Source organism: Nicotiana tomentosiformis, chromosome 5 (assembly GCF_000390325.3).
Source record: "Nicotiana tomentosiformis chromosome 5, ASM39032v3, whole genome shotgun sequence".
Classification (NCBI taxonomy): domain Eukaryota; kingdom Viridiplantae; phylum Streptophyta; class Magnoliopsida; order Solanales; family Solanaceae; genus Nicotiana; species Nicotiana tomentosiformis.
This window is the reverse complement of record NC_090816.1, coordinates 76,203,552-76,228,857: the sequence shown is the minus strand read 5'-3', so window position 1 is coordinate 76,228,857 and position 25,306 is coordinate 76,203,552. Positions and strand designations below refer to the sequence as shown.

The window sequence follows — 25,306 nt, the reverse complement described above, 5'->3', positions numbered from 1 at the left end:
AACATTCCCATTCTGAGTTAACCATCTTCCAAAGCGAACTTCTCGACCTCAAGCAATTCAACCTCTGTAGGACACCTCCCACCATGTCCTTCCTCATCCTTCGCTACCCAAATACTGCCTCAAATCACAATCCATCTCTGTAGCACCCGAACTAGTAAATTGCTACCAATTCTGAGCTTCCTCGAAGATCATCGTTCTCGAACCATCAACATTAGAAACACCGATTTGACTCTGAAACCGCTATACACCGCCATCCGACAACCGCTTCTTAGGCACCATTTCATAACACCTTGCCCCGAAGGCAAATCAAAGAAGACCATAACACCGACGGGCCTTAATGCGCCACAACAAGAACGACGACACCACACCACAATAAATACTCGACCATGCTCGAAAATATCAAGTCTCGCTACTTCGCCAACAAAGGCCTGAACATCCATAGTCCCATTGCTTTTCCTCCGCTGGAATTAAATGCCAAACCTCTAATCCAGGAAACAAGAAATCCTCATTTTGGGCCATTCACTGCCACGCCACATACATAGGCACTCTACCATTTACAATAATACTGCGCGATAACAACGCACGAACTTTATAACACACTGTGCATAACCTCGAAACTGTAGGAAACACTAACACTAGGCTGAAACAACTGAACACCCTTCCACAAGATGACGATAATAACTTGCTCGAATACGCAGGGAGAAACATCCTGCACCACATCTGCAGTACCACTACAACTCCTCGATGCCCAATTGATAATGAGCGCTCAATATCGTATAAGAATGAGTAGGAAGGAAATGAGGGCATAAGCTTTAATGGAATCAAATCGCACGATGAGGAATCAAGAAGGGAAGTGCTTCTAACAGCCCTGTAGCCTCTCGAAGATAAGTACAGACGTCTCCGTACCTATCCGCGAGACTCTACTAGACTTGCTCATGACTCGTGAGACCCAAGTGAACGTAGAGCTCTGATACCAAGCAATCACGGCCCAATTCTCACTATAGGTCGCGATGCCCCCCAACGTCGTTGTTAGGCAAGCCAACGACGAACTATTAATTCAATTATTCATTTCATTATTTTTGAAATCATAAGTTTTAGTAGATAAAGAAATTAACGCAGTAAAATCATGGAAACCTACAATTTAAATAAAATAGATAGTAGAGCATCCCAAAACTCGGTGTCACAAGCGCATGAGCATCTACTAAGGAGTACAATAATAATACCATATCTGTCTGGAATATGAGATAGATAGGATAAAGTAAATACATAAAATGGAGACTCTGAGGGCTGCAATGTGTAGCATAGAATACAACTCATCATAATGTCCTCTCAGCAGCTATGCCTATGCGCCAAGATGATCATCAAAGGCACATGTCAGATCCTGCACATTTAGTGCAGAAGTGTAGCATGAGTACGTAAATCAACGTGTATCCAGTAAGTATCTATCCTAACCCCGAAGACGTAGTGACGATGGGTCAACATTGACACTTACTAAAGGCCCAATAAATAAAATGCAGGGAGCATAAATAGGCATGGAATACAACAAGACCAAAAGAATAAGGAACAATAGATAACGAAGTCCTTTAACAAATATTATCAGGTAAAATGCCCCTAAAGGCCACATGTTATCTCAATAAATAGGAACCATCAATTAAATATCCTATCTCAAGTCATAGAGAAAGTGTTACGTAATTTCCAAATTTAAGTAAGAGGGTAATCTCGTGGGTATTCGGACTCTTAGCGATTTTACGCACATAGTATGCCGAGGTGGTTCGGACCGATCCATATAGTCGTGTACATACAATACCGAGGTCGTACGGTCTGATTCATGGATGCATCCCATAATATACATAAATATCGCCGAGGCATTCGGCCCGATCCACAGGATTAGGAAAACTCTTTGGATTTATGAATTTTGTATTTAAAACATCGAGGTAAGCCCATAAAAGAACATAAATTCTCATCAATGATTAACAGTCCGCCAAATCTCTAGATAATGAATCTCGATTTAACATAATCTTTAATTGAATTCTTATGCATTAATTCGATCAATTCAAACTAGAAAATTGAGTTCAAACAGTGCAAGTAATTGCATAAATAAGGCCTGCGTCCACTCGGACATAACATGAATTTTAGATACGCACGAACTCTCGTCACCTCGTGCGTACGTAGCACGTAATAATTTAAACACCTATGGGGTAGTTTCCCCCTCACAAAGTTAGACATGAGACTTACCTCGCTCCGAAATTTCAATAACCGGCTCCAATGCCTCTCTAACTCCTCAATTCCAAGCCAAATGATCCGAAACTAATCAAGAAACATGCAAACCAATGAAAATATGCTCCAACACTCATAAATAATTAATTTTTAACAATTTCCAACTCCGCTCGAAAAGTCGACAAAGTCAACCCTCGGACCCACGTGCCCGGATTCTGAAAAATTTTGAAGATAAACTTTACCCATAACACCACGAACTCAACTATATAATCGATTCCTAACTCCATGTCTAATTTCGTGGTCAAAATCTAAAAATATCAAACTCTAGGTTTTCCCTTAAATCCCACAATTTTCATTAATTTTCATGTTTAATCCATATATAACACATGCATTTAATTTGCAATAAGTAGGAATCTCTTACCTCGTGTTGCTTGATGAATAACTCCTCAAAATAGGTGCGCAAATTCGGCCATCCAAGTGAAAAATTAGAGAAATGAGAGTTGAGTCCCGATTTAAAAACAAGTCTGCTCAGGTCCTTCTTCTTCGCGATCGTGGGAATACCTTCGCTATCACGAAGACCAAAATCAGCTGCCCCATCCTCTACGCGAACGCGAGAAAATAAACACAATAGCAAACCTTTGCCTGATCAGCCTATGCGAACGCGAGCCCAGCTCCGCGAACACGAAGGCCAAACCTTCATGCCTCAGACCAATACCTTTCGCGATCACGAACCTATCCCTGTGATCGTGAAGAACAACCTTCCAAGCCCAGGCCACTCCACTAACACTTCGCGTTCGCGACCCTTGCCATGCGAACGCGATGAACCATCAGACAAAACTCCGCGATCGCAAGCCACTATATGTGATCGCAAAGAACATCTTTGCCAGCTCTCAGTCAACACTATGCGATCGCGAGCCTATCTACGCGATCGCGATGAACAACCCAAACACTAGAAACTAGTAATCACAAAACAAAGAAAAATGGTTCGAAACCATCCCGAGGCCCCCGGGACCCCGTCCAATCATACCAACCAGTCCCGAAACATAACACGAACTTGCTCGGGGCCTCAAATCACACCAAACAATATCAAAATTATAAATCGATGATCGAAACCTTTCTTTAAAATTTCAAACTTATAAACTTCAACGAACGCGTCTGAATTACACTTAAACATTCCGGAATGATGCTAAACTTTACGTACAAGTCACAAATCACGTTACGAACTTATTCCAAGGCTCGAAATCCCAAACGAATATCCATAACATCAAAATTCACTTCAAATCAAACTTAAGAAATTCTAAAACCTTCAAAATGCTAACTTTCCACAATAAGCGCCGAATTACTTCCGGGCCACCCGATACTCAACCCGAACATACGCCCAAGTCCGGAATCATCATACGAACCTATTGGAACCTTCAAATCCCGATTCCGTGGTCGTTTACTCAAAAGTCAAATCTTGGTCAACTCTTCCAACTTAAAGCTTCCGAATTGAGAATTTCCTTTCGAATCAATTCCGAACTTCCCGAAATTCAATTCCGACCACATGTACAAGTCATGAATTATGAAGTGAAGCTACTCACAATCTCAAACCGCCGAATGACGTGCTGGAGCTCAAAACGACCAGTCGGGTTGTTACAATTGGTCTCTAACTGTTTTCTTCAGAGCTCGTCACTACTTTCAGCCAAAGGTTAGAGTTGTTACTTATTGAGTACTTGGGTTCGATTGTACTCATACTAAACTCTGCACTTCGTGTGCAGATCTAGGTACTTCCGTACGTAGTGATTTCTAGAGTTGAGTTGCTACTAGCTTTTAGGAAACTACGAGGTAGCTGCTATGTCATCTGCAGTCCTTGTTCTATTACTGTCTTTCAGTAATAGTAGTTGTCTATGTAGTTGTCTTTCAGTTACTTATATCATTACTGTTCTATTGTTCAGACAGTTGTATCAGAGAATTTGGCTGGTATTTTGATGCTCATGTACTCGTTGACACCAGATCGTGGGATAGCTGTAGCAGTATTGTAGTTATTTTTATCAAATACGATATTTTTGTTGTTGAGTTTAATTAAATGTGTTTTTATCAAATTCGTTGTTATTGGTGACTGTTGGCTTCCCTAACAAGTAGTGTTAGGCGTTGTCGCAGCTCCGGTGAGAGTTGGGTCGTGACAATGGTTGTTTTGGAGATCATTCGTTTCATATATTTATTAGGTTTCTTGATATATATGTTACTATCAGTTTTCTGTTCTTTTCTATATCCAATTTTGTATACTTTTGTTTTTGTAAATTTGAATAGTAATTGTTATTTTATACTTTCTCTAATGTTGTTGAACACCAGAATTAACTCTCTTGTCATTCTTACTTTTCCCTCTTTGTACTACAACTGATTTCTACTTTATTAGGATTAATGTGTTTGTCATGTTCCATCACTGATCACGTGTATTTTTCCCTCCTCTTTTTATATTTATCTGATATTTGATTTTGCATATATTTATTTAAATTAAAGGTAATTAAATTTGATTCTATATTTATTTTATATTTAATTGCATATTAATATGATGTAATTACCTTAAATGGCTAGACACTGAATGATTAAGCATAAATACCAAATAACCCCATTAATATTTAATAGTTGGGAAAATAATATTCCTTTTCATTTTTTGAATGGAAATGATAATTTCCTAAAAATTATTTGAATATTTGATCCCAACAATGGCGGATTTGATCTTTTTCGTGTTCTTTTTCTTTACTATTTTTTTTGTTTTATTTTGTCTTTTTTTGTTCTTCAAGTTTAAATATACAGATTTAAATGGATTGTTTCATATATACTTTTTGATATCCATTTCGCTGCCATGCACATAAATGGAGTATTTCATAGTTAATTTATATGTTTATTACTGATGATAAAATTTTATGTTGGATATTAGAAAAATCATTAAAAATGATATAATCATGAAAATCTTGTATAGTATAAATTGAATTTATTTTAAAAAACTGTAATGACCCGACCGATCGTTTTGAGTTTTAGCGCTCCTTTCGGTGGTTTGAGGTCTAGAGTAGCTTCATCTGAAGGATTTCGACTTGTGTGTATTGTTGATTTTGATATTCGAGAAGTTCGGGATTTGATTTGGAAGAAACATTTCTCTTATTGGAAGCTTAAAGTTGAAGAAATTATCAAGGTTTTACTTTTGTGTAAACGGTTTCGGATTTGTGTTCTGATGATTCCAATACGTATGATGATTTTACACTTGGGCATATGTCTGAATTTCGATTTGGAGATTTCTAGGTTGATTTGTCTTGAATTGGTGAAAGTTGGAAAGTTGAAGGTTTGGAAGGTTGAAAGGTATGAGCGAGAGTTGACTTTGTTGATATTGGGTTTGGATTTTGGTTTCGAGAGTTGGAATAAGTCCGTTGTGCCATTTGGGATTTGCATGTAAAATTTGAGGTCATTCCGAGTTGATTAGATATGGTTCGGCATGAGTTTTGGATGTGGAAAGTTCACTAGTTCATTAGGCTTGAATTGAGGTGCGATTCATAGTTTTGATATTTTATGGTGTGATTTGAGACCTCGAGCATGTTCATGTAATGTTTTGAGATTAGTTGGTATGATTGGACGGGGTTTCATGGGGCCTCGTGTGTGTTTCAGATGGGTTTCGGATTATTTCCTCTTGTTTTGGACTACTATTTTTCTCAAGTCTGGTTTCCATCTTCGTATTCGCGACATGGAGGTCGCGTTCGCGGAAGGTAATCTGGGGGCAGGCGAGTTTTTTTCTTCGCGTTCGCGAAGGGATGCCCATGTTCGTGTAGCTTGGGGACGCAGTGGCCTTCGCAATCGTGAGCCTAGGGTCGCGTTCGCGTAGAAGGGAAGTTCGGCTGGGCAGCAGGCTTTTGGCCTTCGCGTTCGCGGGAGATTGGGTGCGTTCATGTAGGCACAGTGGGGTTAGGCATCGTGTTCGCAACTGGGATGTCGTGTTCGCGAAGAACAGGGCAGCAAACTGGGTCAGTTTGTTCTTCGCAATCGCGAAGGTTGTTTTGCGATCGCGATGTGTATACCTGAGCAGACCATTTAAGTACTCTATTTCGAGGGTTTTTGTTATTTCATCATATTTTGAGTTATAGAGCTCGGATTTGGGCAATTTGGAGAAAAGTTTCACGATTTGGATTGGGGTAAGTATTTTTGACTCAGATTTGTTTATATTTCATGATTCCAACCTTGAATTTAGGGATTTTTTGATGAATCAAATTAAAGAAATTGAGGGTTTTAGTAAAATCTTTTCTAAAACATAAATTGATGAATTAAGGTTGGATTTGGATGAAACACATATATTTGGACTTGTATTGGAATGGGTGTTCGAAATTTATGAGTTTTGACGGGTTTAGCAGTACGAGCCTGTGGTTGACTTTTTGGGTTGAATTTTTAATTTTAGTTAAAGATTAAAGCTTTATTATTCGAAATTGATTCCTATGGCTTTTATTTATGATATTAAGTTATTTTGGCTAGATTCGAGTCGTCCGGAGGTTGATTTGCACAGGAAGGGCTTCTTAGAGTGTCGATTTAGCTTATTTGAGGTAAGTATTTGCATTATTTGTATTATGTGAAATAACATGTACATGAGGTAATGGGTGTGTACATGGATGTATGTGTGATAATTGACTGGATCAAACCTTAGGCTATTAATATGACTTCAATTGGAACTTATTTTTTGTTTGAAGCATTCTTATTGTTGTTCATTCCCCGTACCCTTATATGATTGTTATGATTCTTGTACACATTATTTTTGAGTTGTGGGCTATATGTTGTTGTGATATTGGTATTGTTGTTGTGGTGATATTGAGGCATATGTGCGCGTGTGGTGCGGTTGACTGTTGTGTTGTGATGAGATTCGCATGCAGCGGCACAAGGGTGGTGTGTATATTGATGCGCATGTGGTGAGGTAAGGGGTCTTATGTGCATTATGTAAGTAAGTGGAAATACTTCATTGTGATGCCACGCGGTGATATAAGGGGTCTTATGCGCGTGAAGCTATTTCGGAAAAATATTTTAAAAATATGAAGCTCACGCGTCATAAGGATGATTTGTGATTTTGATATGTGGCACATCGGTGTGACTCTTATTGTTATTCTTGTGTTGGAATGATTTATGATTTCTTGTGTGTCATGCATTCTACGTGATTTGTTACGTTGTGTCTAATGTGCTAATTTGTGTCTCTGTTATTACTCGATGAATTGGTTGCCAAGATGCATTTACCTATATGGAGTTGTTATCTCATATTTTGTTGAGTTGTTGGTAACATAATGGATTAAAGTAAAAAGAAAATCGTTATCATGTTTTACTTTATTGATTCTCATTAAATCTCTCTTGAACATGCTATTGGTAACTGACACGGGTACGATATACGTGGTGGCATGAGGTCTTAACCGTGCGAGTGTGACTTATACTGTGGCATGAGGTCTTTGTTGTGCGGGTGTGGCTTATGTTGTGGCACGAGGTCTTTGCCGTACGAGGGTGATTGATAATTGGGCAAAAGGTGACGTATGTGTGTGATTCAATCGGATGACTTATCGTCGAGACTGGACCTTTATTTGTTCTAAATTGTTATCACTTATTCTGATGAGATTCATTTATTGCCTTATGTTATTCCTCATGTTGTTGGTCTTTGACATTTAGCGCAGGTTATATTTGACTAGTGAATGTCTTGACTTGACCCCATCACTACTCTATCGAAGTAAGTCTTGATACTTACAGGGTACCGACTGTGGTATACTCATACTATACTTTTGCATATTATTATGCAGATCCAGGTGTTGGAGGTAGCGGACCATGACTGTGAGAGCTTCTTTGATCGTACAGATTCAAGGTAGAGTTGCTTTGTTCATCACAGTCCCTTGGATAATTTCCTTACATTTATACTGTCAATTATCTATCCGAACAGTATTATATTTTTCAGATATTTTCATGTATTCAGTTAGAGCTCGTGACTCTGTACTACAAAGTCTTGGGGATTTTTTGGTTTTATCATCGTGTTGGCTTGTATCACCTTTGTTTCCGCATTTATATTAAACTCTTCTTCATAAGATCAATTTTTATTTGTTTAACTATTGTAAGTGATGGGCTTACCTAGTTTTAGAGACTAGGTTTCATCACAATCCTTAAGGTGGAATTTTGGGTCATGACATATTGGTATCAGAGTTCTAGGTTCATAGGTTCTATGAGTCATGAGCATGTGTCTAGTAGAGTTATGCAGAACAGTATGATGGCGTCCATACCTATCTTCGAGAGGCTACAAGTCATGTAGGAAACTCCCCATCTTTGTTTCCTATCGTGCAACATTGATTCAGCTTGAAGCAAATCTCTTGATTTCTTTCCATCCACTCGTACATTATATCGAGCAGTCGGTATCAGCTGGGCATCGACAGCTTGTGATGTCATGGATGAGGTGCAAGATGTGTTTTCTGTATTATGGTATAGGTTAGTCTAGAGGACTTGAGGCCAGGTTCAGATCGCAACTTGGGCTCGGTGGTTTCTATTGTGTGAGTATATGCTTTTGGACATATATATCTGATAGTGTCCCCTAGGAGTGGAATTGATGGCTTAGTGAGTGGGTGGATGGCTATATGATGAGCATTATGTTATTGCAGAATATGCTTAGATGATTTGGGATGTGACGAGAAGGATTTTGCTTTGAACGCGAAAGGATTATGGATGCTTTATTTTTGTCTTGATGGTTTGTACGGTCTTGAGTTATGAGTGTGTTAAGGACTTTTTAGTTGTTCATTTGTGTAATGAAGTATATTCTTATATCTTGCTGACGAGTTTGGCCCTAGGGAGATTAAGTGATTTCATAGTGGTGGTGACCATGATAGGGCATAGAAAGATTCCAGTTTGAGGCCAAGAAGGTAGGATATCTCCTGCGTGATATTCCGAGATTATGTGATCCTTATGATGTTCTGTGAAGGGTTTCCTTCTACCAGTGGGATGTGTATGTACCACGATCTGAGCTTGAATCGGTTGAGAAAGTTCACACGACTGTCGCGAGGGTGAATATGCGCTTACTAGATGGTTTGAGGTATCTTATGATTAGTGCTACCTGAGCTTATGAAGGATTTATTTAGAGTACAATGCGGGATCATGGAAGATATGGAGTAAGGTTATTGTGGGTTATCGAATGTTATGTTCTATGACTTCGAGCCAAGTGGTGGAGTCTACTATCACAAATTAGATTGCATGGTCATGTGTTATATTAGTTTTGGTCTGAGGCATAATTGTGGATTAGTTATGACTTGAAGAGGTTAGTTTCAAGGATCACTCGAGTAAGGAAATTTCAGGATGCATGATGTATTACACTTTAGGGTATATGGAAATCTTGGAATGATTCGGGTTGTCATTCGTGGTGGATGTAGCGTGTATGGAGTAGGGATTCACTTGTTTGCTTAATGATGGGGTTACTTCTTGAGGTGTTTGTGTGCTAATTGAGTACAAGTCGTTTAGCTCGTAATGGCGGTGCATTGGGGGATTAGAGCATAGTGGGTGACTCTTGAGAAGGTTCTAATAAGTTCAAGGTCCGTATGTGGGATTTGTGGATTTTTCGGATTTGTACATGGCTAAGATCTGAGATTTGTATTGGATGGTGCTGAGACTTGCGGTATTTCTAAATCATTAGTAATTCTACATTTTCGGTATCGGAGAGGGTAAAGAAACAACTTCGGATTTACGAAAGTCTCTTCAGAGTAGGTATCTCGGTTGCGGCATCATTGGGTACTTCATAGAGAATACAGTGGTTTATGGGCTTTTGGACGACATGGTTTATGCTAGGATCCTTTGTGGTGAGCTTTGTTTTAGGATCATAGTATACTGGCAAGGAGAAGTGTTATCTTGAAAGCTAGTAGAGGAGAATTCGTAGAAATGGGTCAGCTTGGTGGTGGATTAGGTCAACATAGTAATAAAAGGTGATTGATTCCTTTGGTGTGGTGAGGCTTTACCGGTGTTTTATGGCAATACTCTCGGGTTTGGCAGCTTGTGTGACTTTGTTAAGTTAGGGGGATTTAGCTCTAATGGCTTAATTATGTGCGGACAGGATTAGAAGAGTTCTTGATAGTGTCGACCACGTCTTGGGATGGAGGTCTGCTATCGGCATGAGGAGTATGTTATGTGTTATGGTTTGTCTTCTGGATGGGGTCAGGTGGAAGGTATGTTAAGAGGTTGACGACTGATTGTATGTGCTATGAATAGGTTATTGTGGACTATTCAGAGGTTGCCTACCCATTTCGGGAGGATCAAAATTGATTTGGAGGCCACTGGTAGGATTAGTGGGCATGTGTATTCTACATCAGGATTTGTTTACTCAGCGCAACTATTGTGGAGGGGTGTGTTATCGGTTGAGGTTGATCTTATTCGTGTTCTGATATGCTCCATGTGTTACTCTTCTATGCTATGATGAGTTACGAGATTGTTGACTATTTACACACATGATGCAGTTTTGTTTGGGCTCTGTGGCGAAAGTTTGAACGAGATGGCTCTTGGGGTGCTGAATGATTGATTGCGCCTTGGTTATGATTTTCCTGTCTATGGTATATTGTGCTAACTATTTCTCCATAGTTGTGGTAGTGCATTTTGTGGGGTTGCTATTGGCACACATATAGTTGTTGATTGTGAGTATTATGGCTCGACGGGTATTTCATGTGGATCGGTATGTTTGGATCTGGTCATGCACCGCAGTAGAGTTATGTTGGGAAATGATATTTGTGCTCGCTTTGCGTGTATTGCTTCTCTCTTGTGAAATGGGATCATAGTGTTGTGTCTTGTGGTGGTATTTGTTGAATTTGTTGGGTGGTTCTCTCATGCAGTTCTATTTTTATTGTCAGTTATATATGAGTTGTTACTTGCTGGGTGCGAATTGTGTCATATGTGACTCTTGGTTGCATTAGGTGTGGCATGTTGGTCGAGCAGCTTTTATCGGGTGAGATAAGGTTATTGGACCTGGAATTTGCGCAATCAGACTTGGATAAGGCATGTTGGGATGAGGTTGTTATTAATCGGCTTAGATTTTGGCTATGATTCTTCTCGGACGAGTGAGCCCCATGACTTGTTGACCTGATGAGTGGTTATGAGATTCTATGCATTTCTTTCATGCTTGATAGCGTACGAAGGTTTAGAACGGGGTTTTATTTGATATGAGGCAGGTATTCAGTACCGGGTTGTGTGATGAGCAGCTATTGTGGTCAGAGGTATTGTTATGGGCATATTAGCGAGGGGTTACATTGTGTGGTTATGTCTTGTGAATATATTTTTACGACTTTTTGCAGCTCATTGGCATCGTAGAATGTGTGTATGCAAAAATTGGACCTTAGAAGGAGTGATGGATGTTGAAATTTGGTTCTGAAGCTTATTGGCTAAGGTTGAAGGTAGAATAGACAGTCGAGATTGTGTTGGTGGGCTTTTCTGGTTTGTGGTGCTGTGGGGTCATCCATTAGTGAGTGTATGATAAGCATATGCAGCGATTTGATTACCTCAGAATTATTCTTGGCACGTTCGAGGACGAACATATATTTATATAGGGGAGAATGTAACGACCCGACTGGTCGTTTTGAGCTTTCGCGCTCTGTTTGGTGATTTGAGGTCTCGAGTAGCTTCAAACGATGGATTACGACTTGTGTGTATGGTTGGTTTCGATGTTCGAGAAGTTCGGGATTTGATTTGGAAGAGAAATTTCTCATATTTGGAAGCTTAAAGTTGAAGAATTGACCAAGGTTTGACTTTGGTGTAAACGTTCTCAAATTCGTGTTCTGATGATTCTAATAGGTTCGTATGGTTATTTTGGACTTTGACATATGTCCGGACGATTTGGAGATTTCTAGTTTGATTTGGCTTGAATTGGCGAAAGTTGAAAAGTTGATGGTTTGGAGGGTTGATAGGTTTGACCGAGAATTGACTTTGTTGATACCGAGTTCAGATTTTGGTTTCGGGAGTTGGAATAGGTCTGTTATGCCATTTGGGACTTGCATGTAAATTTGAGGTCATTCCGAGTTGATTTAATATGGTTCGACAAGAGTTTTGAAAGTTGAAAGTTCACTAGTTCATTAGGCTTAAATTAAGGTGTGATTCGTAGTTGTGATGTTGTTTGGTGTTATTTGTGGCCTCGAGCAGGTTCCTGTTATGTTTTGGATTGGTTAGTGTGATTGAACGGAGTTCTGGAGGCCTTGGGTGTGTTTCGTATTGGTTTCATACTATTTCCTCTTGATTTGGACTGCTGATTTTCTCAAGTCTAGTTTCCTTCTTTGCGTTCGCCACATAAAGGTCACGTTCGCGGAAGGTAATCTGGGGGCAGGTGAGTTTTGTTCTTCGTGTTCACAAAGGGATGTCCGCGTTCGCGTAGGTTAGGGAGACAGTGGCCTTCACGATCACGAGCCTGTGGTGACGTTTGCGTAGAAGGGAAGACCGATTGGGCATCAGGCTTTTGGTCTTCACGTTCGCGGGAGATTGGGTGCGTTCCCGTAGGAACAACGGGGTTAGACATGCGTTCACAAATGGGATGTCGCATTTGCGAAGAAGAGGGCAGCAGCTAGGTGAGTTTGTTATTCCCGATCGCAAAGGTTGTTCCGCAATTGCGATGTGTATACCTGGGCAGACCATTTAAGTACTCTATTTCGAGGGTTTATGTTATTCTATCACAATTTTGAGTTATAGAGCTCGGATCTGGGCGATTTTGGAGGGGATTTTCACGATTTAGATTTGGATAAGTATCTTTGACTCGAATTTTTTATATTTCATGATTCCAACCTAGAATTTAATGATTGTTTAATGAAACAAATAGAAGAAATTGGGGGTTTTCGTAAAACTTATCTAAAACATAAATTGATGATTTGTGGGTCGATTTGAGGTGGGATTTTGATGAAACACATATATTTGGACTCGTATTGAAATGGGTGTTCGGAATTTATAAGTTTTGTCGGGTTTCAGGGTGCGAGTCGGAGGTTGACTTTTTTATTTTAGTTAAAGATCGAAGCTTTATTATTCAAAATCGTTTCCAATGACTTTTATTTTATGATATTAAGTTATTTTTGCTAGATTCGAGCCGTCCGGAAGTTGATTTCTGCGGGACGGGCTTCTTAGAGTGTTGGTTTAGCTTATTTAAGGTAAATATCTTGCCTAACTTTGCGTAGGAGAATTTTTTCTTAGGATTTGGTCTAATTACATTATTTGTATTATGTGGAACGACATGTACATGAGGTGACGAGTGTGTACATGGACGTATGTATGGTAATTGACTGGATTAGAACTTAGGCTATTAATTTGCCTTAAATTGGAACTTGTTTGTTTTTTGAAGCACTCTTATTGTTGTTCATTACCCTTGCCCTTATATGATTGTTATGATTATTGTACACATTGTTGTTGAGCCGTGGACTATATGTTATTGTGATATTGGTGTTGTTGTTGTGGTGATGTTGAGGCATATGTGCACCTGTGGTACGGTTGATTGTTGTGTTATGATGAGATGCGCATGCGACGACATAAGGGTGGTGTGTATATTGATGTGCATGCAATGGGATAAGGGGGATCATGCGCGTGGTGCAAGTAAGGGGAAATACTTTATTGTGATGCACACGCGGCGAGATAAGGGGCTTATGTGCGTGAAGCTATTTCGGGAAAATGTATTAAAAATGTGAAGCCCACGCGACGTCAAAAGGATGATTTGATATTTTGATATGTGGCACATCGGAGTGACTCTTATTGTTATTCTTTTGTTGGAACGGTTTATGACTTCTTGTGTATGTCATGCATTCTACGTGATTTGTTGCGTTATTTCCAATGTGCTAATTAGTGTCTCTATTATTACTTGATGATTTGGTTGCCAAGATGCATTTACCTACGTGGAGTTGTTATCTCATATTCTGTTGAGTTGTTGGTAACATAATAGATTAAAGTAAAAAGAAAATCATTATCATGATTTACTTTATTTGATTCTCGATAAATCCCTCTTTAACATGTTAATGGTAACTGACACGGGTACGACATACGTGGTGGCACGAGGTCTTTGCCGTGTGAGTGTGACTTATATTATGGCATGAGGTCTTTGCCGTGCACATGTGGCTTATATTGTGGCATGAGGTCTTTGCTCTGCGAGTGTGGCTTATGTTGTGGCACGAGGTCTTTGCCGTGCGAGGATAATTGATAATATGGGCACAAGGTGCCATATGTGTGTGATTCAATTTGATGACTTATCGTCGAGACTGGACCTTTAATTGTTCTAAACTGTTATCACTTATTTTGATGAGATTCAAGTATTGCTTATGTTATTCCTCCTGTTGTCGGTCTTTGACATTTTGTACAGGTTATATTTGACTAGTGAGTGTTTTGACTTGAACCTCGTCACTACTCCACCGAGGTTAGTCTTGATACTTACTGGGTACCGACCGTGGTGTACTCATACTATACTTTTACATATTTTTTGTGCCGATCCAGGTGTTGGAGGTAGCGGACCCCGGCTGTGAGAGCTTCTTTGATCGCAAAGATTCGAGGTAGTGCTGCTTTGTTCATCACAGTCCCTTGGAGCCCTTTTCGTATATTTATACTGTCAATTCTCTATCCAAATAATACTGTACTTTTGAGTTATTTTTACGTATTCAATTAGAGCTTGTGACTCTGTACTACTTAGTCTTGGGGATTTATTGTGATTATCGCCGTGTTGGCTTGTATCACTTTTATTTCCGTATTTATATTAAACTCTGCTTTTATAATATCATGTTTTATTGATTTAACTGTTGTAAGTGATCGACTTACCAAGTTTTAGAGACTAGGTGACATCACGATCCTTAAGGTGGGATTTTGGGTCGTGACAAAAACTATGTCATTAATATTTAATTATATTTAATTTTCTTGCAACCGGGGAAAGAGCGGGCAAATACACTAGTTTCAGTAATAATTTAAATCTCCAAATTTGGTAAGAAAATGATTGAAATTCCCGCAAACTAGAATAAAACCTTGCTTAAAATTCTCAATTTACTAATTATTTAAGTCTTCAGATTTGATAAGAAAATGATTGAAATTCCTGCAAACTAAACTAAAACCTTGATTAAAATTCTCAATTTTATTTAATTACTAGTATAAGTACCCCCAAGACGTGTGGATAATTTTGTGATCCTGCTAAACTTTATAAATTAAAAACATTAATTCATATGATAACTGTGAGCACATAATTTTTGCCCTGTGCTTAAACTACTCCTAAAATAGTAAAAAATTAGCTCTTAATTATTTTGTAGAATTTTAGCAATTTTGTTATTTATTTGAATGCATTTTATGGCATTATTAGGTCATTCACATTATTGCTTCATTTAGGAAACTGCAGAAAGTACATAAAATCATCAAAATTATTTCATCTTTCATTTAATTGCATTTCAGGATCTTAAATGCATTTTTAAGATTTAACCGCATTTTAAATGCATCGTTAAAGTATAAAAATCCCAAAAAATGAATAATCTAGTCATTTTCTGCATTTCAGGTTTAGTTAATTATACTTTTGTTAACTTGTAATATTAATTAATTATTTAGTTAATGGTTACATAAAATAGGTAATCAGGTTAATTTTGCAAAATCAAGCCTAAATTAGAACATTGAACTAAGTGGCTAATGTTGAATTTTAAAATAAAAGATTAAAGGGGCCATCTGTTCTCCATTTCAATTGGGCTAGGCAATTTTGACGACCGGGTTACTTCAATAACCCAATACTCATATCAGTCCAAATACCCGGTCCAGGAAGACCACTCATGCTGTTTCGTGTCAAGTTTTAGTCAAATTTTCATCTCTACCCTTCATTCCCTTTGATCCGACAATCGAAAATTAATTTCCCATCTCATAAAATGGCCCAAACGACGAAACTCTAAATCTTAATCACCCCATCGTCTTCTCCACCCCTCTACGCTATGAATCGCCGACCGAAAATTGTCTCCGCTGGACAAAGTCAACCAAATCCCCGCAAACCGATATCAATCGACTCCTCCTCTTATTCCCTATCCCATTACATCAAAATTGAACCTCCATTTTCATCCCGTTACCACTAGACTCGAAACCGTAACCGTCGTTTCCCCCTTTTCATTTCCAGCCCAATTCATGGTTTTAACCAACAGGAATTGATGTCAGTTTCGGTAGATTTCAATGGCAATCGGCGCTAGTCAACTCACCGTTGACCGGCCAGAATCTAATTTTCTCCCGTTGGCTCAGGATTTTTGAAAGGTATTTCTCTACTTTTCCCTTTTTACTCCTTCCTGCCGTCTTGTTATTTCAATGGCAGAATTTGGGTTAGGTTCTCTATTCTTAGCCTTTGTTCATATACGTTCTCTAGTGTTTGCATGTTTACTAATAAGCTAGATTTCGTGTCAAAATTTATTTGCTTAGTGATTGTTTGTTAAATTTGGATTATTTTGCTGTCTTGATTTGTTGGTTAATTGTGAGGATCTGATAGATTGGACTTGTTCTCAGCGGGTGTACAAGCCCATGTGTCCATTGGGTAAGCAATTTCCTGGGTCGGACAGATGGGTCTAAGCCCATTCTTTTTCCTTTAGAATCTGATAAGGTTTATAATAGGAGGCCGTAATTCGGGGAAGACTGTTAAAAGGGTAAGGTAGAAAATGTAAAAGCAGGGGTTTAAAGGGGTAATTGGAAAAATAAACTTAAGAAATCTTTTTGTTAACTGCTTGGGAAGTTTTCAGGAAATAGGGAAAAGGACTAAGTAGCAAAGAAGAAGAGGAAACCCTCTAGAAAGAGGTCGTGTGAGGGACATAGGTGTTTAAAAGCAGAAGGAGTAGGGAGTGCAAAAGAATTTAAAAGGAAAAGCCCTAAATTCTAGATTATAAGTAGGTGTTCTTCCTCACATATGAGGGACTCTTCATCAGTTAAGAAACACACATTAGGCTGCCCATAAAATACTAATTTAGAAGAAGAAAATGCATAAAAAATAAAGAAAGATTGGATAAGAGAAGGATTGAAAAGGCTGTTTTGAATTCTGTTTGTTTGCTTCGTATTTTTCTGGATTTTCAAAGAGTAAATTTAGTCTAAAGTGGTTCTAGTTGCTGCTGATTTTGTTGTCTTGTTCGCTGAGCTCCATCCTTCTTCTTTCTTAGCCTTTATTTGGCATTATAAGTGGTATGTGAACACTAGGTACACTTTTCTTACTTTGTATCTCGACTCTTCTGCATGATGAATTTCTAATTTTTGTGATGTGACCTTTGTTTGGCTCATCTTCTAATTTTAATTATTGGTTACATGCTAAACATACTTGAAATGCTTGATACAATGACTAATTGAATAGTTAAGGCATGTTGTGAGCATAATTAACAATAAAATGATTATCAACATCAAGTTATGATTTCGTATAAAAATCTATGAACATTAAGGCTTATTAAGTTTGAAGGAGTGCAATTGTTATATTATTAATGTCATATGTATAATTTTCAAAAGATTGACTGGTGGATCTTAGTCTTCACTTTTGTTTGCTTGATGGATGTGCACGAGATATGGGTGTAAATTCCGAGTCCGCATGAATAAATGCTAGGCTAGACGAATTGGAGATAGTTATTCACATAACTGAATCCAGATTAGCAAAATCCATGTAATTCCTGTTTTGTTTAAGCCGTGATGTATGATTAAAATGTTGATTTCATCAGCTGTGTATTTGGTTAGATTAATGATTGGAAGTTGTGGTTGCCACTGTTGGTAACTAGTATTTAGTTTTGACGGTCCTTTTTTAGAAGCCCAGATCTTTCGAAGTTAATGAAGTTGGACTAAACTTGAATTCAGCCCAGCCAGGCCTGGTACGACTAATTATAATCACGCCTATCCTCAGGCCCATCCTTTAATTGATATCCTTTGAGGATTTTGGGCTTTATCATTAAGAACTCGATTGGGGCCTAGTTAAATCCAGCAGGCCAGGCCTGCATCCTTCGCGTATGGCTTCATCTATTAGAAGGCAGATTTAAACGAGGCCCAAACTTATAATTTTTCTTTAATATACAAAACCAGCAAAGTTGTGGTTCTTTAGACTCGTTAAAAATCCGTTGCTGATGCCTTTTATAAAATGAACCAATCAAATTCTCATTTTCAATTGTGATCTTTTGTAGTGCTAAGCAATCTTCTCATCACAACATTTAGTTAATAGAAATAACCAACAATAGGAATAACATCAGTCTTAATTGATTAAATAGAACCCAAACAATTAATTAGTCCAAGTAAAAAGATTATACGTGGCCTATCACAACATATCCATATGCAATGATCTTAACCAAATAACCTTAAACTAGTTTAGGAAAATACCTTATGAACATTTGTAGTTGCTTTAGGCGCGCTTATAAAAATAAATCATCGCATTTTTGGGTACGGTTCCCGTGGCATAATTATGACACCTAATTCAACAATTCAAGTGTGTGTTCCTGAAACTTGATCCTCAACTTCAAATAATTTGATAAATAAACATATTGTAAATTGCGGGTGCATTTCACGTGACGTGATTTATAATGTGTACAAAATAACAAGTGTACGACATCGTAACTTGTTTAAAATAAATTCCATTAATTGTTAAAAACATACAATTAAAAGCGGTAAAAGGTAAATGCACATAAGTTTAAAATATATAATAATCAAATTAATTAAGCCAAATATAATTGTTAAGTGACCGTGCTAAAATCACGAAATCCAAGCATGCTTCACACCTTCTCCCAGGTTAACATAATTTTTTACACGATGTTCTGTATTTCGCACACTTAAACAGAGTCAATTTTCCTTAAATTGGGATTTAAAATAAATCGGTGACTAGGAATACCATAATTAAATTATTTCAAGTGGCGACTCAAAAATTAAAATAAAATTAATTCTTTTTCAATAATGTCACTTAAATCGAAAAAATTCCTTTCTTTCCACAATCCCCGAGAAAAAGGAGGTATGACAGCTCTGGCGACTCTCCTGGGGACACGAACCTAGAATCTGTGGTTCAGGGTTCAGAATTCGAGCTTAAAGTACTTTTATAATTGTCTTCTTGTGATTGTCTAATATTACATATTTAGGCCTAATGTGCTAAGTGCCGCTTATTTGTAGCTTTAATATTTGTGAATTGTATATAAACAACTGTTACGACACCCTTCTTCTCTCTGAGTTTACTGCATCTACTGTGAGCGCACGTATGTGTGGCTCTTTTCTTTTAGAAGTGTCACACCCATAATCTTAGAATGGGGATCAGATTAGTTACAAAGCCAGATGGCTGTTTGGTTTCCGGTATATTACCCCCCTCCGCCGGCTCGAGTTGTCTGCTCGGGTAAGCTAGGTCTAGAATTCCACGCCATTTAAGGCTTTACCCTAGAATAACATAGCCCCATGCTGGATCCCTAGTAGGTACACTTGTTTACATCATGTGTATTTGACTTTGGGGACTCAACACAGGGGTTGAGTCCGTCTAGGACAATTGTACCTAAGATTAAAAGACCATGCGTGATGCATCTTACGTGCTACTTATACATTTGTTTGGTATGTGTTGCATGTTGACTGGATTCTAAAATAGCAAAGAATCGCGAAAAATTAGGAGAGAGAATATATGAGAGAAATTCACCCGTTTTGTTTGTAAAATTCCGGTATTTGAAAAATCCTGAAACCCTATCAAAAAGTTTAAAGGTGGTTACCAAATGAGCCAAAATCTTCAAAGTGTCGTGCATCCTCCCTGTTTTGAAAAAATTTACCGAACTACGCGGGTCTAATTCTCACTGGTCGTGATATACGTAGGCAACCTTCATCAGGTTTGGCCCCGCCTTTTACAAGTATGACCAAAATGAGAACTATAGTAAGTAGATTCCAAAATAAAGTCGTGTTACGCCGTTCTTGTCCAAATAGCCAAGAAATGTTCCTTCGAGACGCCGAAAGGTTGTTTTTACCAAAATAGCAGCATTGGGCCCTTTTTCCTCAAACTTTGTGCCACTTGAACAGGCACAACCCTAAAATCATCCCCCGAAGTGCTGAAGGGTCGTGTTTACAATAGTGGCCACCTGAGTGTTTTTCTTGGTTTTAAAAATCAGATTTTTGCGAAATTTATTTTTCTATAGTTATTTTGAAAATAATATCCCTTTTTTGACCCATTTTATCCTTTAAATGTGCAGAATGAGCACTATCCAAAATTTACCTCTACGAGTCATAGATGAGATCCCATTGAAGCTCCATATATGGTGGGATGACTTGGGGTAAAAAGGATGGGATGTAGTCAATCATTACTTGGGGGGCACTCACCAGTTTGTTAAAGATTAAGCCCAGAAGTGACTTGATAGGGGTATTGGTGCCATTCTGGGATCCAGCTCACAATATGATTCGTTTCTCGAACTTTGAGCTAACACCTACTTCAGAGGAAACAGCGGGGTATGCTGGAACTACAGAAGGGTTAAGGTAAAAAAATATTTGATAGCCCTAAGGATCGTCATTCCTCACAGGTTTTTAGATCTCTTGAAGATAAGAAGGAAGATTAAGACCGTGGACCTGGCAGATGGGTTTTGCTCTTTCCAATTTTTGTATCAGCATTGTGGGAATTCGAAGGGGTTTGAGATTCAAGAAAACGGGCTTTGCAACAAAGGCAATCGGACCAAGTGGGAGATGCACAGGGGTTTTGATTTCCCACCTTGGTGTTCTCGAGAGAGGATAGAAACATTGATTTACGCCTAGCCGGAGTTGTTCTAGTTTTGACTACCCAAGACAAAAGAACCCTTATACCTATGATTGTATTAGACATATTCCGAGCTTCGACATCTTGCAAGGCCGAAGCCAAATTTTTTTAGGGATGCATCCTATTGCTACAAATGTGGTTGATAGATCACTTTTTTCATCGTCGCATATATATGAACTGCGGTGCTAGGGGCCAGTTGCATTGAAGAGTTTGAAAAAAGGGTGACTGCTTTCATAATGCCAGAATGGGTTAGGGCTTGGATCACCCGCCTTCGTTCATTAACTTCAAGTCAGATAGAGTGGATCCTGGGTTGGCTTTCTGCTAACGAGATCATTCATATGTATGCCACTGGTTCTTATTTTCTCTTGATGGGTCTCCGCGTTATTCAGTCGTACGCCGCATCCCGGCTACTGAGACAATTGGGGAGGTGCCAGCTAGTTCCTCAAGATGAGGACCTTAGTGTTCATGTTATCGAGTTACGTCCCAAAGCTCAGTTTCCCAAAAATATAGTCCGCCAGATTTGGAGTGAATGCCAGTATTTGGGGCCAGATATCTGAGTACATGATTTATCAAAGGGTGAGGTTGAACTCGGATATGCTACTTAGTATGGAAAGAGAGCAATGGTAAAGAGTCTAAAAGACCAGCCAAGAGGCCCCACGTCCAAGAGTTTGGTGATAGGGCACAAGAACACTGAGCTTGGGTAGCAAAAATAGAAAAATACAGGGCCACAATCAATACCCTACAAGAGCAAGTGAGGGTCCTTAGCTTTGAGAAGGAATTGCAAGCTACCGAGGATGACAGAGAAAAGAAGAGATTGGCTCGCGATAATGTGGCCCTTCGAACCCAACTCTGAGAGATGAAAAGGGCATCAGAGGTACAAGTAAGAAGTGAAAGACATTAATAAATCATAAAAAATTTGAGGCAGTGTGTGTTTGATCACGCAACCGATTTGACAAAAACTAAGAAAGAGATAGCAAGGGCCCGTGAGAGGATAGTTCAATTAGGTGAAGATTTTGAGAACCGCCTAAGGTTGGCCTGCCAAGCAAAGCAAAATCACGAAGAAGAAGTTGCTGGTTTAAGGAAAGATTTGGCCATCCTTGAAAATAAAATGAGTCAACAAGTTAAGGACTTTAAGGCAGAAAGAGAACACTATTACAACTTGCTAAACCAGTTGTAGGGGAATGTGGTAGACCCACAAAACAAGAGGGATCAGACATAATACTTGGTAGGAGCCCGAGATCTACATATTAGACTAATATTTCTGGACCAAAGAATCACGAAGTTCAGCATTCAGGAAATATCCGACTATGCTGCCAAGAAATGCAATGACTGTGAAAAGATGACCATGGTCATGTTCTTCTCCACAATGTTGACTTTTGTTGGCCAGGTCATGAGTGATCTAGAAGTTTTTTATTGGAAACATACCGACGCAGTGACTAACAGATGTCACACGAGGCCCTGCTTGTCCATTGTATCAGTTGCGTTTGATTATCGAGTCTGTAGTTTACTTTCCCACATCAAGTCTGTTGTTTATTATCCATTTCGAATCTGTTGTTTATTGTCCATTTCGAGTCTGTTGTTTATCTTTCACTTTGAGTCTGTATGTTTTTTTCTAAGTCAATTTTAATATCATTTAAAGTCTTTGTATTAAAAACCCAAAAAGATTTTTGTTTAATGAAATATTGAAAACTTATAAATTCTCTCCTTTTATTTTTGCATTTATTTTTTTGAACTACGTGATGGTCTGATTCAAGCGACATCATGATACGTAGGCAATCCTCGAAGGATGCGATCTAAAACCCGAACAAAACCACGAATGAAATATGAGTGGAAAAAGCAAAACAAAAAGAGAAAACAAAGGGCGATAAGACCAAAAAGAGAGTTTTAAAAAAAAAGAAAAGAAAAGAGAGATGTAATATAAAAGAGGTATGAAAAATAGAGCGAGATAATAAATAAGCCGAGATGAAACATGCAACCTTTCAAATACACGATAGAAGCGTTTTTAACTGTTAGGTGCATTGCATCCGTACTTATGATTTCCTATCTGTTAAGTGTCACGTCCAAAACTCCCTAGACATGACTGGCACCCAGCTAACACTACCCGCTAGGCGAACCAATTCCTGTATTCTTAACCCTTTTATAAGCATTGAGAGAAATACGTACTAGTTCAAACGCATTAAATATTACTAAATATAAAATAATTATCCAACTAAAACCATAATTTATTTATAAATTATGATGAGCCCTCAAATAATAAATCTCTAACCCAAATTCCATACTAAGACAGTGCAACATCTAAATAGAGTAATAGAAGTCAAACCGACGGGCATGCAAACCCGAAAGAAATAATAAACATAAGATAGGTAGAACTGAAACAGTGGCCTCCATGAATGATGTGGCGGCTCACCTCAGCAATGGAATCCACTCAACGAACTTGTTAGCCACTAGTCTCGTCCTCGTCAACAGTATCTGCATGGACATGCAAGTAAGGAGTGAGTTATACGTAAATATAACTCAATAAGATTCTCGACCCGCCACTCTGAATACCTATGGAATAAGTGTTCGAAAATACAAACACTCAACGAGCACATAAATAATATGCCCAAAAATTCTTTCACTATATAATAACTCTATAAGGCCCAAACAATTATTCAACAACAATACCATATATCTCAGCACAATCTATACTAAGGACTTGTCATAAACGACAATGAAAAAAATTAACCATACACCCCAACGAGTCCACGACAACATACACAATGCCTCAAATCTATCACGGCGGCATACACAATACCCTAAATATATTACGGTAGCGAAGAAATAATTTCTAACGCCCCAACGGCATAGCACGAGGCTATGCCACATCACACCACACAATAAATCACTTATAAATATTTTTAAATTTTTTTACAAAATAATATATATTTGTGGCTGGTCAAAGACCACCGATTCTGTCGAGCGCACGCTAGTCCCAACACATAGACCTGTCAGACAAAACATACTTTCAAAATGGGTTTTGAAAAGGCAAACACCAAAGCTTAAAGTCTCACTTTCCCAACCTTGCAACATCCAGAACACCAAGCAAACAACCTCCAATCTCCTCAATCTATCTAAAATATTAAATAACACGTCCTAATTAAACTAGGTGAATAATTTTCATAATCTTAGGACGAGTCAAAATTAAAGTTAACCCTAGTCTAATTAATAAAATATGTACACAATTCGTTAAACGCAGAACGTGAAAGAGAATACCGAAAAAGAGTTGGCTGCAGAATGCATTCTGATGCTTAATCCACCTAACTCATTATAATTATTCTAATCATTGTCAACCATTGAATCATAATTACTCTAGCCTCTCATTATTAAATAATTATTGGCTAATCATTAGTATTCTAATTTTTTAAAAGAAGCAAAAGTATAAATCGAAAGTTGAATTTCTGATGCAAGTTACTGCCATCCTAATATTATTGGCTAATCATAATAATAATCATTAGTTTATTATGATGCCATTATTTTTTAAAAAAAATATCTCTACAAGGTATGTATATATAATACTCAAATGTGTGAGCTAACAAATCAAAGTAAATCTCCACACCTGAGCTATTAAACCTTCACAGTGCTTGTTTCAATTACTTCCCTCAATCCCGCCGTCCAACCCCCCTGAAGCTCTCCTCTGTGTTTCCCTTATATATGCTTCAGGAACAAAGGGATCAATTTCCCTAGGTCTTAAAACGTGGCAGCTACAAAAGATTGGGCTTGGCCCACTTACTGTATCCCTTTAATGAAAATTAATTTCTAAGGTTTGTGTAGTGTGTGGCCAAATAGCTACAAGTTAAATAATTTTTTTTCTTTCTCAAATTTTACAATTAGTAAGTATACATATAAAATTTCGGGTTATTACATTCTCCCCCACTAAAAAAAATATTCGTTCTCGAATGTTAAACAAGCAATACCTTAAAAAAGAGAGGTACGAATACTTCTTCGTTACACTCAATTTATCTTTTCATATTTTCACTACATACGCCTCTTCTAATATATTTGAAAACTTATTAATAACTACAACTATTCTAAAAGTCAAAATCTGAACTCTAGTGTCTAAAATCATAGTTTGATATGTTGAACACTTTCTATTCATCTCATGTAAATCCTTCGTATAAGGAACTTCCTCTATTACAACCCATATTCGCATACGTTAGATCACGCCGTAAGTTAGTCGACGTAATTCCGGAAAGAGATTATCTTTGAGATGATAAGAAGTTAATCCCAGTGGTCTTAAATGATACAAGGGTGTATAAGAGTGGTTAACAAGTATTAGAAGTTAGAAGTTAAACAAATCAAGGATGTTGTAACCCTTATTTTCGGATAAAACTAGAGGTGCTTAATATGCTAAGGAGGTCGTGTTTTAAGGTATTT

The 25,306-nt window shown here is 38.1% G+C and overlaps 2 long non-coding RNA genes across 2 annotated transcripts; one reads left to right on the top strand and one right to left on the bottom strand.

Annotated features, from left to right (window-relative positions):
- Nucleotides 1-16,037: 16,037 nt before the first annotated feature.
- LOC104103674 (uncharacterized) lies at nucleotides 16,038-22,611 on the top strand. The gene is made up of 2 exons (XR_687956.4): nucleotides 16,038-16,437; nucleotides 20,340-22,611. It is a non-coding gene; the product is annotated as an uncharacterized lncRNA (long non-coding RNA).
- Nucleotides 22,612-23,094: 483 nt separating this feature from the next.
- Nucleotides 23,095-24,627, bottom strand: LOC104103668 (uncharacterized). Its single transcript, XR_687955.3, has 2 exons — nucleotides 24,489-24,627; nucleotides 23,095-23,362 (listed from the first exon to the last, which is right to left on the bottom strand). It is a non-coding gene; the product is annotated as an uncharacterized lncRNA (long non-coding RNA).
- Nucleotides 24,628-25,306: the final 679 nt, after the last annotated feature.